Source organism: Glycine max, chromosome 20 (genome assembly GCF_000004515.6).
Source record: "Glycine max cultivar Williams 82 chromosome 20, Glycine_max_v4.0, whole genome shotgun sequence".
NCBI classification, from domain to species: domain Eukaryota; kingdom Viridiplantae; phylum Streptophyta; class Magnoliopsida; order Fabales; family Fabaceae; genus Glycine; species Glycine max.
Window position 1 is genome coordinate 42,901,085 of NC_038256.2, and position 19,114 is coordinate 42,920,198.

At 30.5% G+C, this 19,114-nt stretch overlaps 1 long non-coding RNA gene across 1 annotated transcript; it reads left to right on the plus strand.

The window, feature by feature from the left end:
- The first annotated feature begins 1,399 nt into the window (after positions 1–1,399).
- On the plus strand, positions 1,400–4,471 carry LOC113000687 (uncharacterized). The gene is made up of 3 exons (XR_003265988.2): positions 1,400–2,888; positions 3,431–3,615; positions 4,334–4,471. It is a non-coding gene; the product is annotated as an uncharacterized lncRNA (long non-coding RNA).
- The last annotated feature ends 14,643 nt before the right edge of the window (positions 4,472–19,114 follow it).

The window sequence follows — 19,114 nt, forward strand, 5'->3', positions numbered from 1 at the left end:
GTTTTGAATGTTGATGCTTCTGATCCTAATATTGGTTTGATCGGTACATTTGTGAGATAAATTTGGAAATAGATAAAAGAAATATATTAGAGGTTTCAAAAATAATTAAAAGAAAATCAGTTAAAAACCAAACCATATAAATCATTTTTTATTAAAAAAAATAAAAAATAGAGGATAAAAATATATTTAGAATAAAACACTCAACACTTGCTATGTTATAACCATATAAAAAATAAGAAGAAAAAATTGTAACCATATAAATATTTGGCATTCATGCCTACAAAAGTACAAATTGCCAAATGAGGATACAATATTCACGTATACTTTACTACTTTTATCAAATATATATGTCGTTACTTAAGGTAATATAGAACTTTGTTTAAGAACTTTTTAAGAAGTACAAGAATAAAAACCAAGGATTTTTAAATTCAGAAAACCAAAATAGGGAAATTTTTTAATAACCGAAAAACTATATATATATATACTGTGTGTGTAAAAAAACTCTATGAGCCAAGGTTTGGTGAGTAACTTTTTTAGTTAGTGTTTGGTTTAGGTCTCCCTTGGCTAAATTTGGAATAAAAGTTTTAAAAATTAGTATAAGTCTTACACTTTTATATTTCATTTTTTTTTCAGTTTCACACCTGTTCCGTACCTTACAGCCAAGCAAACACAGGCTTAATTGCCAAGGCAAGCTAGTTGATTGTCCCCAACTTGGTATGTCTTCTCTGTCTTTAAAAATTCACTCTACGAAATTAGTTAAAGTTTAAACTGCACCATCGCAATGAGTTTATTTCAAGCTATTTTTCATTTCGTTGTCGAATCGTAGGTTCCAAAATCAAAAATCAATGTCTGAAAACTTGTTCCCGGATGAAATGCTGGTGGAAATCTTCCACCCCGTTACAGTTCTACCATGAGCATTCCGTGTTAGGAACAACGCTCAGATGTTGCTGCTCATGAATGTGGCCAGAAAGAGACACCTAATTTGGAGAACCTATTAAAGGACGTTGAAATTGAACTAGAGCGTGACGCAGGGTATGCATTTTTAAAACATACTAACATTCATAGAAAAGTTTTTTTAATCAGTTGTTTAGGAAAACTTTTCTACCTTGGAGGTTGGAATCTTATCTTTTTTAATTTAATTTTTTTATTACAGTAAAAACATCATATTATTTTTTTATTAAATTATATAATATGATAAATAATTAAAATAATTAATAAAAATATAGACAATTCTTTAATTATTATGTTCAATTAAATAAATTTTACTCATTCACAATAAATATGATTCTCAACTATCATGATTTTAGGATTTGAATTTTTTTTCTTTCTCATACCATACTTTCCTTTAGACCTTAGTTTTACTCAATAAAACAACTGGTGTGGTGGCTTATAGGTAATGCCATTCCAATCCCATTCTTGTCGAATATATATCATTATATTACCTGCTGTATGTGTGTTTTATACTATATACTTTCTCAATGGGAGGCATATTTCTTGTTTCTGAATTCCAAGTATCAACTAGTTTTCTTCTGCTTATAGAATCTGCTTTCTTCAAATTTCTAAAAGAAACTTCTCGGCCAAATTATTACAGAGCTTTGTATGGCGTCAAAAGTTCTTCCTATATTTTTGGAATGTTACCTTAATTCATCATGCTATGCACACTGTTTGTGGTCATAGTTTTTGCTTCCTCAATGTGATAGTGTTTTACCAAATTCTGTCAAAAAAAGTTTGTTGTTCGAGTTATACGAGACTAGCAACCGAAGTTCTGCTTGATTCTCAACCGAAGGTCAAGGAATAACGGGGTAGTCAAATCTGACAGCAATCATGGCACTTTGTTCAGGAGAAATTTGTAGATTATCTGCCCAGAATCCCACGCGGCTATGAAAAATAAAAGTCAAATGCTTCTTTTTTTCAAGTTTGAAATTTCACATCCATGGATTTGTGGTTGTATTCGTGTTTATTTAAGGAGAGGGATACTTCTCTAAGTTATTATGGTCCTACAACACTGAGCAAGCTGGGTGGTATGGATGGTGTCTTGAAGCAACGTAATGAATTCGTATCCAAGACAACAATTTCGACATTTTCATTCCGTCCTATGATCATTCTATTCGGTTTCATTTCATTGTTCAATTGTAAATCCAAAAAGCAATGTCTGGCAACGTGTTCTTCCCCGATGAAATCCTGGTGGAAATCTTTCGCAGACTTCCATCAAAAAGCATTGTGAGATGCAGCGCAGTGTGCAAGTTATGGCGGTCTCTAGTCACCAACGAATCCTTCATCTCCCTCCACCACCGCCGCCGAGATCCCTTCCTCACCCTCCGCCTTCCCTCCTTCCCCGATCACGAGTTCCCCGTCGTTGCCTTCTGTAATGCCTGCATCACCGAGATCTCCTTTGCATTGCCTACGGTGAACAATGCCTGCCCGTTATCATTTGCAATCCAAGTATTCGACGATATGTCTACCTGCCCACACCCCACGACTACCCTTGCTACCACCATTCCTACATTGCCCTCGGTTTTGATTCGAGTAATTGCGATTACAAGGTGATCAGAATTTCTTGCATCGTGGATGATGAAAGCTTTGGCCTTTCTGCTCCCTTGTTTGAGCTTTACCCTCTTGCAACTGGGTCTTGGAGGATCCTTGATAGCATTGCTCCTGTCTGTTACGTGGCTGGAGATGCTCCCGATGGTTTTGAGGACGGGCTTGTTCATTGGGTTGCCAAGCGCTATGTGACCGGTGCTTGGTACTATTTTGTTTTGTCCTTTCGTCTTGAGGATGAAATGTTTGGAGAGGTTATGCTGCCTGAGAGCTTGGCTCATGTATCCTAGGTTGCAGTTATGGTGAAGGTTGTCAGAGGTGCAAACGGGAAGACTCTCACTGTGTACCATGTGAGTGCTGGTTATCCATGTTTCTTGTTTGTGGATTCCAACTACCAACTGGTTTTCTGATAATAGAATAGCTATTTGATATGTTCTGCTTGCTTCAAATTCTAAAATAAATTATTAGAGATTGTGTGGTACCAAAATTTCTTCCTGTATTTAATTTATCAATTCATCATTCTGTGCACCCACGCCCTGTTTATGATCTTAGTTTTTGCTTCCTCACAGTGATAGTGTTTGACTAAATTATGTCAATTTGTTGTTGAGTAATATGAGATTCTCTACCCAAAGTCTGTCATCCTACCTCTAGTCTTGAATTGCTCAAAGTCTTGTTAAGTTTATCCTTACAATGAAAGTCAAAATTGTGGAAGGTTAAGGAATAACTAGGGAGTCAAATCTGATGGCAATCATGGCACTTTGTTTTGGAGAAATTTGTAGATTATCTACCCAAAGTCCCAGACCACTATGAAAAAGTCATGTGCTTCTTTACTTTGAAATTTCGTATCCATGAACATGTATTAATGGTTGTACATGTGTTTATTTAAGGACAGGGAGAGATCTGTAAGTAATCATGGAGGTGTTTAGGTAGTCAAGAGACTGATCCTACAACATTGAGCAAGCTAATCAGTTTGATGGGTGGTGTCTTGGGGCAACATAATTATTTACTGCTGAGGGGAGTTATGGTGCCAAATGCTAGTTGAAGAAATATTGCCTAAAGTGATAGAGGGAATGAGAGGTAATGTCACAATGCCTTCTTTTGTGGTTAAGATCCTTGTAGATTTGCCTATGGTGTTATGTTGTTGTAATCCACTTCCCCATTTTAAATACGAAATGCTATGTTGTAATTTATCAACTAATTATTAAACTTTGATAAATTTTTGTTGTGTATCATCATATTATTAGTGTAGAAATTTTGTCTTAGAAATCATATTTTGTGTTGCTTGGCTAAAATGCCTAATGGTAGCTTTTGCTGATGCCCTTAATTTTTTGTTTTGTTTCTTTAATTAGCATTTTTTAATAACTTTTGCCTTTCTTTTTGTAGACTAAGATGTTCAATTCACAATAATTTTTTTTTGTTGCTGTGTATTTTTTGTTTATTTTAGATAACTTTGTTAACTCTCTTGAATTTTATTGTATTCCCTAACATGAGAATTGCTTCAAGAATTGAAACATTATTGCTTGATAAATTTGTTTCTTTTTTCAATTGCAGAAATTGATATATCTATTGACATGTTCGGTAAAATAATTTCATTTGGCAACCTTCATACCTCGAGTATCATCGAGTTGCACAGTGCCGACTGTGTACTTGTGTGAATTCAAGTCGTTTTGTTTTCAAATTCCATTAAATTTTTTTGATGTTTTTGGCAATTAATATGGTTTTGAACGGTTCTGAAATATTTTTGTTAACCACCAAAGATGTCCTCCCTTTTGAAAATGATTTCTTTTTTCTGCAGATGATGGTCAAATATTAGCTAGCTGCTGCAACCTGCGAAAATAGATAGTTAATTGTTGCTATGGGTGTGGCTTTTACCTTGAGTTTCATATGGAGGGCATTGCTTTGCATCACCGACAATGTAGAAGTATTACCTTTTTATTTGTCAGCCTTCCTTAATCCCCACCACCACCTTTTTTCATTCTTTTTATACAACTTGTGTTTTACAAATGTATGTAAGATTGTCAAAATTACTTGCAACATGCAAGATCACTGAAGACAATGGAAATAAGTTTCATTTGTATTAAATTTTTACAAGAAAAAAAATTACCTTTGTCTTTATTTTTATGGGCTTAACTATGCCTCCGCACCTTTTTCATATGTTTTATAGACAAATAAATAGTAAAATACATATTTAATTTATTAAGTTCATTGCTATTAAAGGTAGTAAAGGAATTAATGTTTAAAGGAATCAATGTTATGTATATAATAATATAATGTTATATGATAAATTGATTTAATAAAGATATGTGAATGGATCAAATCATTTTTTTTATTTAGAACACAAAATTAAAACAAAAAAATAAAATAATTGAAAGACTAAAAGGTATTTTAATTTTATTTAAATTTGTAATTATTTAAAATAAAAAAATTATAAGTGATAATTGTGAATATGCATGACAATGAGACAATGGAGACGAGCATGTCTTTTGCTGTATTCACTCAATAAAATTTAAAACAAAAAAAGAAATCAAATAAGTAAAAGACTAAAAGATATTTTAATCATATCCAAATTTGTAATATTTAAGACAAAAAGATGTATAAAGGATGACTCTGAGTAGGCATGACAAAAGGGTAGAGCATGGATGAATATTTTGTTTCCTATTTCCTTTCCGGTTCTACCCCTCATATTTGTCAAGAATAAAATTATGTACTCGCCCCTGTCCTCATTTGAGGTTTGATATATTCGTCTAATCCACATACATATCCAATCTAAATGGTTACTATTTCAAAACAATATATTTGTCGATATTTTTTGTCTTATTTTAAAATTAAAACTAATTTTAGATGACATTAAATTAAATAAGTCATAAAAATGTAATGATTCATAATATAAACTCAACTCATTACAATAAAAATGATACTTGTTTGTCTAACTTTAAAATTAAAACTAATTTTAGATGTCATTAAATTAAATAAGACATACACATACACTTATAAAATACTCGAATAGAGAACTTTATCGTCCATAATAATTTTGAACAAAATTATTTTTTTGAATGATATTTGTGATTTCTATCATAAATTAGTATGTAATAAAACTATATTTAATAAATATAATTTATACTAAACATAAAATCAAATTTATCTAAAATATTCATTAGATTTAAATTAATTTTAACATAATAATAATAATAATAATAATAAAGTTTTTTATAATAGAATGATAAATGTTTTTTATCTTATGAGTGTAAATATAAAAGAGGAAAAAAGATTTTAAAAAATCAAAAAGGAAAAGAGAGAAAAGTTAGAAAAGAAAAATTAAAAAGGAAGAGAAAAAAAAAGTCAAAAAGAAAGAAAAGTTTTGGAGGAATTTTTTTTGAGAAAGTGGCATGTGTCCCAATCAAACATTCTTTTAATATTTCTAATAAAATTATATTAAATAAATATAAATAATACTAAACATAAAGTCAAATTTATATAAAATATTAATTAAATTTAAATTAATTTTAATATTATAATAATAAAAAAAAATTGTAATAGAATGATAAAGATTTTTTTTATCTTATAAGTATAAATATAAAAGAGAAAAAAAGATTAAAAAATAAAAAGAAAGAGAGAGAAAAGTTAGAAAAAAATCAAAAAGGAAGAAAAAGAGGGAAAAGTTTTGGAGGAATTTTTTTTTGACAAGGTGACATGTGTCCCAATCAAACATTCTTCTAATATAACTAGTAAATAATAATAGAATAGATGTCGATTATTATAACCAAGTATGTTTTCTGCATTCTGGGTTCGGTTTATTTCTCAAGTCTCTTTTGAACCTTATTGTATTACCTAAACTCGAGTTGCTTCGAGACATGAATCAAGACATTATTGTAGAATAAATTATTATCTTTCTTCTCGCATGTTTAGGTCCATTGTTCTTGCAGCAATTGTGTTAACTTTAGGCAATTTCTTCCTGCACCTCCATAATTGCTTCTTGCATTTAATCTATGTAAAATTATTTTCTGGAAGTTAAAAACTTACATTCTAGAAAGATTAATTCGAAATGGAAACTTACACTGTGGATTAACCTTATCAGAAACTTAAGAAAGTGCAAGAAGCAAACCTAAAGGTGCAGGAATTAATTGCCTGATGACTATGTCTGGGAGATGTATGACTTGGTGTCGGCCCGAAAATTCCTTTGCATATGAAAATTGGGCTCAATCTTATCTCTAGAATAGACTGAAAGTTGGCCTACTCCATCCACCTATACATAGCAATGTTATTTTTTTCTTTGTTAACGTGTATATTTATGTTTTCACCTTTTCATCTTATTTATGCAATTTTCTAATTATTATATTGAAATAATTTGACTCTTTAGAATGAAAAAAATATTAATTAAAATGAGACTCATTACAAATCATATTAAAATTGTGAGAACTCATAAATAGTAAGATTCTAATTCCAATCCTGTATATAAGAAAAAAAATATCCAATTTATGAAGATTTGTAAAAGTAGTTAAAGTATTTAAATTTAATTCCCCCTTTTCTGCTGGCTTCGAATAGGAAGACTTTGAATTTGAAAACTAACAACCAAACCATCAAATCTCCCAAGAAATTGGCTTATTTAATTTTAATTAATGGTATCATAAATTTAAATTTTATTCCATATGCACATAAGATTAAATGATTCACTCATAAAAAAAGATTAAATAATTTAAGTGGTGATTATATTTAATGATATTACTCATAATTCAAAGAATATTTTTTCAACCAATGATTTTGACTTATATTGTTAATAACTCAAATACAAGCATTCGCTTTCATGGCAAATAACAGAATATATCATTGATAGGTTTGGCAATAAATTAAGGGTATAAAGAACAATTAGCAATTAATATATTTGAAAGTGGTAAAATTATCTTTATTTTGAAGACAAAAAATTAAAATGTGCTAAAAAAGACAAAAATTAAAATAAGAACTTTAAAAGTAAAGAAGTTGTATGACAACAAGGGTTTTTGGCAACTACCCAATTACACAGCAAGGGTTTTTTTTTAACAGAATTACAACAAGGATTTTACTAACTGAATATATATCCCCTTAATTCATATGCATAAAGGAGAAAAGTCGGTTATTTATTCTTTTCCCTGGTGTAACTAGCTAGGCCATCCTGGACAACCATAAACTTCATATCTGAAGTAAATCATTTAGAATTTTAGATACTAAAAGAGAAAAATAGTGTGATGAGAAATCAATTTTTATTTTACATACGTGATTTATTATTGAAAGCAATTTTGTTCAAGTCAAATTTGCGTTTTGGTGGTCTCGTATTCGGGTTTGAACTGTTTTTCATAATTTGAGTAATCGAGTTGGTTTCAATTCGAGAGATTTTCAATGTGAACCAACTACAATTCCTTCGCCATAGGATAATCAGTTCTCTCTTTTTCTCTTTTAATCTTTCTTTATAATTCCCTTACTTGATTTGTAAACAATCAGTTGCTTAACATTGAAGCAGTAACAACTAGCAACTGCTCATAAAGCAAATAGTGTCACTTCACAATCATCACGCGTCAATTACAACCACAATAATTTGACTCATTAGTCAACAACGTTGTATTTTAGATAGATAGATAAATAGCGGTTACCACTATATAAATGTACTGATAAAAAAAAATGCAATAATTCATTTATTCATTCTCAAATCCATTATTTCAACTGAGGGTAAACATAAAATCCGCGAGGAGGCAAACAGCATGTAGCAGACAGCATGCATGATAGCGAATCAAACAGGAATACAAGAAAATTACAATCATAAACCAACAAAACTGAGACCCCAAAGACAAAGAAACCAAACCATTATTCAACAACCATTCATCATTCATAAATTTCATGGGGTTTCAAATAGAATACATAAAGTTTCATTCCAATGTTGATTGTGCCTTCCATATAATTGCCTACAAAAGCTCTAACAGAGGCTAAGATTCAAATTAGTTAATTTTGATGCATATCTTCTTGCATATATATATAATTCAATATTAATCATCGGGTTGTTCTCATCTCACATCATATATATGAACCACCTATGTTATTTTTATATGTCTATGCTCACTTTTGGGCCCATATTTATCCACTTGATTGCCTAGCTTAATCTTTCAAACTTGAGGTCAACATCAGCATCTGTTTAGTTTCATGCTGGGGTGTTTTTTTTTTTTAAAAAAAAAATAAAAAATAAAAATAAAAGCCACTCATTTCATGCTGATTTTGAGAGCTATTGTTTAATTAGCTAAATGCAAGCTGGATATTAATTTACACAATGCAAAAACTTATCTTCATAAACAACTTATATGCTAATTAGGTGCAATTTATTGCCTGATTTATCAGAATTTAAACGTATAAATTATATTAGCATAACTCCTCTAGGGTTTTTGGTACATGAAATAATAGAAATAACGATATTTTAAAAAAATATGTGGTTACTATTATGCATATTTACATCATGGCTACATTACATTTCAGCCCAAACAATTTTGTTTTTTAAAAAAGTAAATAAAAAAACTGAACTTTTCTTACTATTATTACCATATCCATCGGTTCCATCATCATCCTTTTTTTTGTCAAAGGTTCCATCATAACATGTTGTAATGGCTTGTTCTCATGCACCTTCAAAGGGCAACAGGTGGGGGAACCTTTCATGAATTTCCACATATATATATCGGCCCATCTTTTGCGTTTGACGGTCCATGTCAATCAAACTAAGGGTCACCACCATTGTCGTCTCAATTTTATTCTGATTTCGTTTCGAGACCAATCATCAACTAAACTCTCATCCCTGTGTGGTGTATGTTTGTCGCAAACAAGAGCAATATGGTGACTTGTATCATTATTTTCTATCTCCAACCTAGTAATTGCATCTTTCAATTCATACAAACTTTATTCTGAATTTGGACATTATTACCTTAGTTTGCATCATATTAAAGTATAATTAGAGAATATGTCGTGTTAGCCGCTTCTCTGTAATTACAAACATGTTCGCGTATACACATGACCAAGAAAAAAAAATAGAGAAATGCAACCGTGAAAAAGAAAACAATATATTAGTATGATTATCCTGAAAAGACAACGGTTTATTAAATAGTTTAAAAGCATAAATCATTTAGGAGAAAATAGAGTCATAGCTTGTGTTGTCAACTGCATCAGTTTTAACTTTTAACCAGTACCACATGCATGGTCATGGATTATTTTGTTATTATTATTATTTATGGATAAGGTATTAAGGATTAGAATTACATAAAGGTTAACATGGTCATACTTAGTTGCCATTAATGACCCTGGCCAGCATGTATCATTATCAGTTTATTCAAATATTCAGTGAAGATAATTTAGTTGGGCGTTCTTTGGAACCCGCTATGAAACAAACGAGCATGATGATTTAGGATCATCACCATCATGGGCCAGCTTCAGAGCCCATATCTACCTAATAAAGTCTCATCTAAAAACAAATTTATTTCAAATTTTCAATGTTTACAGCTGGAGAGAACAACCCAGCTGGTTAATATACAACCACAGCAAGCCATGTTTTAAATGCTGTCTTAATGCTTTTTAGTTTTTTTTTTTTTTTCCTGAGGAAATGATGCTTTTTAATTTAAAACTACTCAACTTTAAATATACATGACATAACATAAAATTTTCCTAGATTGTCATCTTACGACACTCCTCATTTTGCCCGCACCATATCTTTTCTTGGTCCCTCGTGCAATCATAGGTAGAACCGTGACATAGAAACTTGACAAACTTGTTATAGTAAAGAATATAAATATATGTAAGATACAGGACAGTAGGTGCTATAAACTATTGCTTAGCGAATAAGGTAAAATTGTCATAGAACAAATTGCTTACAGCTGCTAATTAATCCAATATAATAAAGTAACCACTGAAGGAATCAATATTTTCAGCTAACACACTTGATTAATTGGTAGAAGAAGAAAATAAAAGTGGAGCAATTAAAGGATCAAATTGGTAACTTTAAGAAGTACATTAATATTGTTATCTAGCATCCATTCCTCTTCATATTCCTGGTACTTTTACTCCTATCAATCAACTCACTATAAACAAATTATTTCCCTTTTGTAGATTTAAAGAGTACAAGAAAAGTATAAAGCAGTATATTGACTAGACTGTTCAATTTTAATAAATAAAAAACTGGAAAAAAAAATTATAAGATCAACTTAATACATAGATACCCATACGTATGAGGTTAATGTTCATCCGTAACATTCGGTTATAAGTTCTAGACAAAGCATAACAAGGGAACAAAGAATTATTTTTAATATTTTCTTTCCCTTGATAATATATTTCAGCCTGTAACTTGAGTTTTAAACCTAACCATAGTTTAATCAGAAGTTGCATAAATATTTAAAGAACAAGAGAATTAGAAGATGGAAGAATGGCTCATTAACTTAGGTCTCTCTTTAAAGGTCTTTTATGTCTTTAACCACTTAATATTGAACATATCAGCAACATTAGTGTCCATGGTATAGATGTTTCAGGTTTACTACCTTCTTCTAGTTGCCATCAACTGAAGTGTCTCACTCAACAATAATAACCTTCATCTACCGATTGCATTTTAATTGTTATGCATCAACGTACGATTGTACTGCTTTGCTTCACTATTTTCGCTATATTAACATGTTTCAGTGCAACCAATATTTTAAGAGTTTTTAATGGCAAATTTTCAATTACAGCCAGCTATCTTCATAAATCAGTGGTTAGGAAGCACTCTTCATAAAAGCCATCTTACATGTATATTATTTTTCTATATGCTAATTGTGAAACTTCCTTAATTATCTGTGTATCATTGTAGCCAAACACAAATATTACTAATCTTTATTTAATAAATTTCAAGAACTATCTGCTCTTGGCTCCAATCTTTATGGTTCTCAATCTTAATTTCCCTTAATGGCTCCAATCTTAATGGCTCTGTCTTAATTTCCCTTTATTACACACTGATAGTATTTTAAATTGCAAATAGACAAAGAACTTAAATGTTGGGTCTCTTTGTTTTGGTTATATTTACAGGTACAAGCACAACCAAAAAATGGAATTTCATGACGAGCTTTCAATCCCGTAACCGTAATGAATCAATTGCTATCTTCTTAAATCAGTCGTTAGAAAGAGCTCTTCATAAGAATAAATTATACCAATAAATTACACTAATCATTCCTAAAATTTTGTAAAATTACATTAATTTTTTCTGCTTTTTTAACATTTACAACAACATTTCTTATAGTGTAATGTATAAAGGAGTAGTGTCAATGTATATTTTTAAAAATTAAATGGGATAGTGTAAGGGTAGATAAAACAGAGAATTGTTCAGCAAAAAAAAAAAAATAAGATTTTTGTGTAATTTTATAAAACCCTAGGAAACTTAGTGTAATTTACTAAATAAATTACTGTATTATACAATTTTCTTTCTAATATGTAACACGAGATGAAAAGGGATTGGTTAAGTTTTCTTTTAATGAGGGGTAAAATCGATGATTACTTGTGTTAGTGGAATGTGTATTATGGTGGAAGAATATTTGAACTAATAGTTTATGCCCTCTCAAATGCCTTAATCTTTCAAAGCAAGTTGTCTATCGATATATAGCTCTCACTCTTCTTAAACCAATACAAGGTTTTATGAACAGATCTGTGGCAGCTGTTTGACTTAATGCCCAAATTTTCCTGAAATTCACAAAGCCCATTAACGGTGTCAACCTAGCAATGTGTTTAAAAGGGACCATAAAGGTTATTATTTTGTAATAAAAAAGACAAACAACACCAGAACATATCTAATTACATGTATAATGACTAAAACAAGGGATAAATAGCATGCCTGTATAAGGTATTTGAATTGTTAATTACACAATAATTAGCATTTCACATCAACAGAATCATTAATCTTAATTGTTAAATTTAAATGAAATACTTATATTAAAATACTTATTTAAGAATTCACTAAAATCTCACGTGATCATTAAATTTAAATTATAATATTTTAAAATATGTTATTTATCAATTCAATTAATCTTCTTTAAGATTATTGTCCATCATCACTATTAATACCATCCTCATGAGTGTGAACACATTGGACTAAAGCACTTATCTCAGTGTAACACCAATTAATTACTTCATTCATTTTTAATTATAACGTCCCTTAAAAAATAGTTAATCACATTAAATATGTTAATTAATTGTAGTATCATTTCAAAATTATATTTTTCTTATCTCTTTATTCACTTTCTTATTAATGTTTGGAAAAAAAATAATTATGTAAAAATATGTAAGAAAAAATAATTAATATATTTAAAAATTAAAAAATAATCTTATAATTAAAGACGAAGAAGTATACAATATAACTTCACAATTTAAAATCAAGGCAACATAAATAGCAAACCAAATTTATAACCCAGGAGTAGAGTCAGACAAAGAAAGAAAATGAGTGCGATCTCATGAAAAATAGTTTCGGTGAAAGTAATTTTTATCTCTTTTTTTTTTTTGCAGTTAAGATATTTATCAAACCAATAATTAAATGTTAGTACAAGAAAAAGTTGATTAATCTGCAAATTTAGAAAAGAGTAACATTGTGGGATAAAGATAAGGTTAAATAACTAGAATGTTAGAAAAACGACCACACAATAACATTGAAGAAAATGACAGTAAAAATTGTACATTTAAGACTGAGTCAAAATCGATAAACATGGATCTGCAGAATTTATTAAATCACAAGACAAAAGTTTTGGGAGGCCTATTATCACATGCAAGTGGAGGGATCAGTGAATTTGTACTAGATACGGCCCACAAGACCCAAATTCATGCACTTGAGTTCATGTCTTCTTTCTTCTTCATTTTTTTTTTGCTGAGTTCATGCCTTCTATTAGTCACTTAAAAATTCTTTAAAACAATTTGATATATAAATAAATAATACAATACTCAATTAGGTAACGTGAGACTCTGTCTTTTTAAATTCCTTACAATTAGGATAATTTTATGCCAATTATAAAAATAAAAATATTAAGAGATTTCAGTCTCTTTTTTTTTACCAATGTTAGCTAGAGAAATATATTAAATTTTAAAACAAAACAGGAAAGGAAATAAGAAAAAGTAAAAATTCGTGGATAACTTTACTTGTCCATAAGTTGTAAATTGGCTGTTATACAGGCAAAGACTATGCATGCTGTAGATTTGTTGGCTTCCACCAAAATTGCAACCACCTGAATGCCTGTAGTCAACGATACAAATATCCTAGGCTTTCATGAAAACCAACATTTTTTGGACCCAATCTTGATAAAGTTCTGCACGTGTGACCTCGATCGATTCATAAAGTCCAAACTAAACCCAAGGAAAGGATAAGAATAAAGAACGTTTCTACATTATGTTAGTTAATTGGCCTATGATTGAAAACCATTCAATATCAATAATCGTGGTAAGAAAATTATCCTAGTTAATTTCTTGCACTCCACGGCACAGAGACTATGAACCTCTTTGAAAATCCATCCTATAGTTGATTGTAACAATAATTATATTATATACGAAATGTAGTGCATCGACAAGAACACTTTCATTTTCCCATCCCAATAAGTTGGGTAGCATAGGATGCCCCATTATCCGTCTCATATGTGCCAAGTGCGGTCACCAAAGTCCAAAGATATGAATGAGTTTTCTGAAAAATAATGACTTCCAAAGCGTTTTCATTAATTATCCTATAGGCTACAGTCATGTTATTATGGCGAATGAATTAAACTAAACATATAGTGGGAGAAAGCGATTTTTGTGGAAATTTATCAAAAATCAATAAAACTGAGGTTTTTTTTAAAATTTATTTTGAAAGTCATAGAGGAAGAAGAAAAACAAATTCACAGAAAAAAAAATGTACTTTCCAAGTGACATACTTATTGGCATGATGTATTAGTGGAAAAAATGTAAGATAAGAGGAATAAATACATATTGATCTTTATATCTTATTATAAATAATCAAAATTAATATATATATATATATATATATATATATATATATATATATATTCTAAAATACTTAAAGACTATTTTATATATCAAATACTTCTATTTTCATTTAATATTTATTTTATAGAGTATTAAGAATTAAGAAGTTTGTAAGATGATATAGCAATACTCTAACTAAGTACCATTCATAATTTTTGTATACTTACATGGTTGTTCGACACGGAATTTGAATTTGAACTTATACTTACTTGTTTAACCCCTAACCTAACTTGAATAGTTATAGACACCACTTTCTCTTTTATTGAGGTGCATTTCACATATAAATCATGCAACTGGTAAATTTTTTTCTCAACTATATCAAATTACCATTATTTTATCTTTATCTATACATTTTATCTTCTAAACTTTTTATCTCTTTCAATCCATCCTCTTTTATCTTTATCTCAATCTAAATAAAAGTTCAATGTCTTTTTTTAAGAAAATATTAAAAATTAAAAATAATCTTATATTAAAGTTTAAATTATTATTGTACGAAGGATCTTATATTATAGTTTAAATAATCTTATTTTAGGATGGTGTTTTCTTTCTAACTATCTTATTCTGCAAAATTTAAACTTCATTACTTTTTTTTCCTTCTCAAAATACAATGCGGTTACCCTCTCACAAATTTGTTGGTATATTGGACATTTAAAATAATGGTTTATCTTTTAAATTTTAAATTTTAATTCCTAGTTTCATAGGATTCCTTATAAATGATGTGACCAAATGCAGACTTTTAAATATTGAAAACTTAAGCATGGATGTGATTTGCTCCTGAAAATCGATTAGACAAGTCTTACTTAAATAAAGAGCTATATAGCACATAAACTTTTCTTTAGGATATATAGCATATATATGTACTTAAATAAAAGGAAATTGTCATATGGTATGTTTGGGATTTGGTTGGAAATCCTCAAATTATAATTTTAGTGAAGAGAGATATTAATTAACACAGAAAAAAAAAACTTGTGTTAAGTTTGGTTGGATCCTTTGGGAAATTTTGAAAAGTAAATGGATCAACTTTTTGTCTCTTTTATCCACATGCATCATCACAAATGGGAAAGTCAAGAGAAAAATATGTATCATTAACAACATTATTTGTACTCTACTAATCCATGTATTTTTACCACTTTCTTTTTGGCATCATGTTTTGTAAATGACAACATATCTTCTCAACATTCTTCCAAGTAAACAATTAGCCTATCAATCACCTCTCAAGGTTTTTTTTATCAAAAGGATCTTTCCTACTCTCATCTTCAAGTGTTTAGGTGTTTATGCTATCCACTTTTTTCATCTACTACCATAAATAAATTTCAAGCCTGTTCCACCCGTGTGTCTTTTGGGGTACCTATCTAATCATCGTGGATACGAGTGTTATGGTTTGTCCTCTCGTAAAATCATACTAATTCTTCATATCATTTTTTATGAAACATAATTCCATTTTTCTAAGTTGCATACTCCATAGCCTCACACTTATGGTTTTATGGACAACGAACCCTCCCCTTATGTGGTCCACCATTTGACCTCTCTGTCAGGCCCAAAACAACCTGCCCAGCAAGTCTTGCTTAACCCGCAAGTTGGTACTCAACCTTCACCTCCATATCAATCCATTCCTTTTCCGGCTCCCAAACCCGTGACACATAGTTAGCATGGAATTTTCAAATCCAAACGACATATAATGTCACTAAATCCCCTCTACCATGTAATCTTGTGTTTGCCCTTCATGACCCGAATTGGAAAATGGCTATGAATGATGAATTTAATGTTCTTATTAAAGATAAGACGTGGGAATTGGTGTCTCGTTTACCTGATGTTAATGTGATTCTGTCTATGTGGATTTTTACTCATAAAGAAAAATCTAATGGTGTTTTTTAGGGACATAAGGCCTGTCTTGTAGGGGATGGCAAAACACAACAAGTTGGTGTGGATTGCGGTGAGACTTTTAGCTCGGTAGTCAAACCAATAACTATTCACATTGTTCTCAATTTAGCCATATCTAAAGCATGGCCCATTAACCAAATTGACATGAAGAATGCTTTCTTGCATTGAGAACTCAAAGAGACTGTGTACATGCATCAACCTATGGGTTTTAGGGACCCAAATCATCTTAATCATGTATGCTTGTTGAAGAAATCTCTATATGGCCTCAAACAAGCCCCTTGGGCTTGGTACAAGAGATTCGTTAATTATATTTCTACTCTTGGGTTTTCTCACAATACTTATAATCATTCTCTCTTCATTTATCGACAAAGTACAACTATGGCTTACATTCTTTTGTATGTGGATGATATTATCTTAACAACTTCCTCTTATGTTATTCGCATGTCCATCATATCCCTTCTTAACTCGGAATTTGCTATGAAGGACCTAGGGCCATTGAGTTATTTCTTGGGTATAGTTGTAACTCGTCATCAGGTGGTCTATTCTTATCTCAGCGAAAATATGCAGTAGAGATCATTGAACGGGTCGGCATGTCATCTTGTAAGCCATCTCCTACTCTGGTTGACAGGAAACCAAAGCTCAATGCTAATTCTATCACACCATATGTTGATCCATCTCATTAACAAAGCCTTCTAGGGGTTCTTCAATATCTCACCTTCACAAGACCCGATATTGCTTATGTTGTGCAATAGGTGTGTTTATTCATGCATGACCCGAAGGAAGAACACATGCACACTCTCAAGCACATTGTTTGCTACATTCAAACTACTCTTGATCATGGCTTGCATCTTTGTCCATCTTACACATCCACTATTTTCTCTTATACAGATGTTGATTGGTGTGGGTGTCCGAATACCAGACGCTCTACATCTGGTTATTATGTGTTTCTTGGTTCGTCAAACAGCAAGCTACGTTGTCACGTTCTAGTGCGGAGGTGGAATACCGAGGCATTACCAATGTGGTTTCTAAGTCTTTTTGGTTACGAAACCTTCTTCTAGAGCTTCATTGTCGTATTCAGAAAGCTACCTTGATATATTGTGATAATGTTAGCGCCTTATATCTCTTAGGAAATCTTGTTCAACATCAACGCACTAAACATATCAAGATGGATATTCACTTTGTTCGTGAAAAGGTTGTTCGTGGGGAAGTTCGAGTCTTACCTGTCCCGTCACGTTATCAGATTGCAGATATTTTTACAAAGGGTCTTCCCTTGGTTCTATTTGAGAATTTTCGGAACAATCTAAGCGTACAACAACTTCCCGTTTCGACTGTAGTGGTATGTTAAAATATATGTCAATATATTTTTGTATTTAGTTTCTTTATTATAGCTTAGGATATGTTAAAATATATGTCAATATATTTTTATATCTAATTTTCTTATTATAGTCTAGAATTTATCATGTATAATTAATTTCTTTATTATTATTTTTCTTATCATATCCTATGATCTCTCGTATCCGTGGTGTACAATCACAATTTTACTAATGACATGAAGACATAATTATATTCTTTCAATAACTCATGCCGAGTGAAAAAAATGTATCATAACTCACAGGCCAAATATCTTAGCAAAACAACCTATGGTTCAGTGTAATTTTGCCAACAACTTCCTCTCGGATTGGGTTCTCCGTTCTCGGGGTCGGAGAAAACAGAAACTGCGTACGTTTTCATTTATTGTCAATATTAAAATAGTATATGATCATGTCTTTGATAACCCATTATGATAAATTGGTTGATGTTTGGCTGTATTCAATTTTATGCAGCACTGACACATGCATGAGCATGGACATGAAGGTTTTGTTATGAAGAGTCGCCATCTTTTATGAGTGCCAAGACAATCGATCTGTTGTGTGATGGTATACTAATAAAAATTGTTTGAATTAATATTTTTCGTATATCTACAAATACACACATACATATGGGAAGCTATATATATATAGTTGTGGGGAACCGAAAAATATGGGAAGCTATATATTTATTTCGGCATATAATATTATTTTTTTCTAATTTGTCAAACAGCTTCATTCTGCGGTTGTTTATATAATTTTGACTAATTTGATTAGGTCCGTTACGTCCGTGGAAGTGAAACTGTACAGTCTTGGTTTCTACCTTATTCGTGAATCGCGTGATTTGAAAGTGAAAGTACCATTGGCTATTGGGGGTTGAGATCACTTTATTTAAATATAGTTTTGATCGTTGAAAATACACCACTTTATTTATTTTAATCCTTATTTAACATTTCTTTATTTTTTATCTTTATATTTATTAAAAATGTCATATTTTAATCGTTTGATTGAAACTTAAAAGTTAAAGTATATATACATAATTTTAAAATTTTTAAGGATTGAAAATAAACTAATGTTAAATATAAATTTTTAAAAAATGATACTTTCAAATATTGAAAATATATTTAATTCTTCCTCTAATTATTTTTAGTTATAAATTTGAACTATGTATAATTCACAAGACGCAGGTTAAATTAATAAAAGAGAAAATATATTCAATCTACTCGCCCAAAATTCTTAGTTGAGAATTTTATATCATTTTTCTCACAATTGTAGGTTGTTAATCAATTTATGACTTGATTGTCATAAGTGGACAGGATTTTTGTTATTGT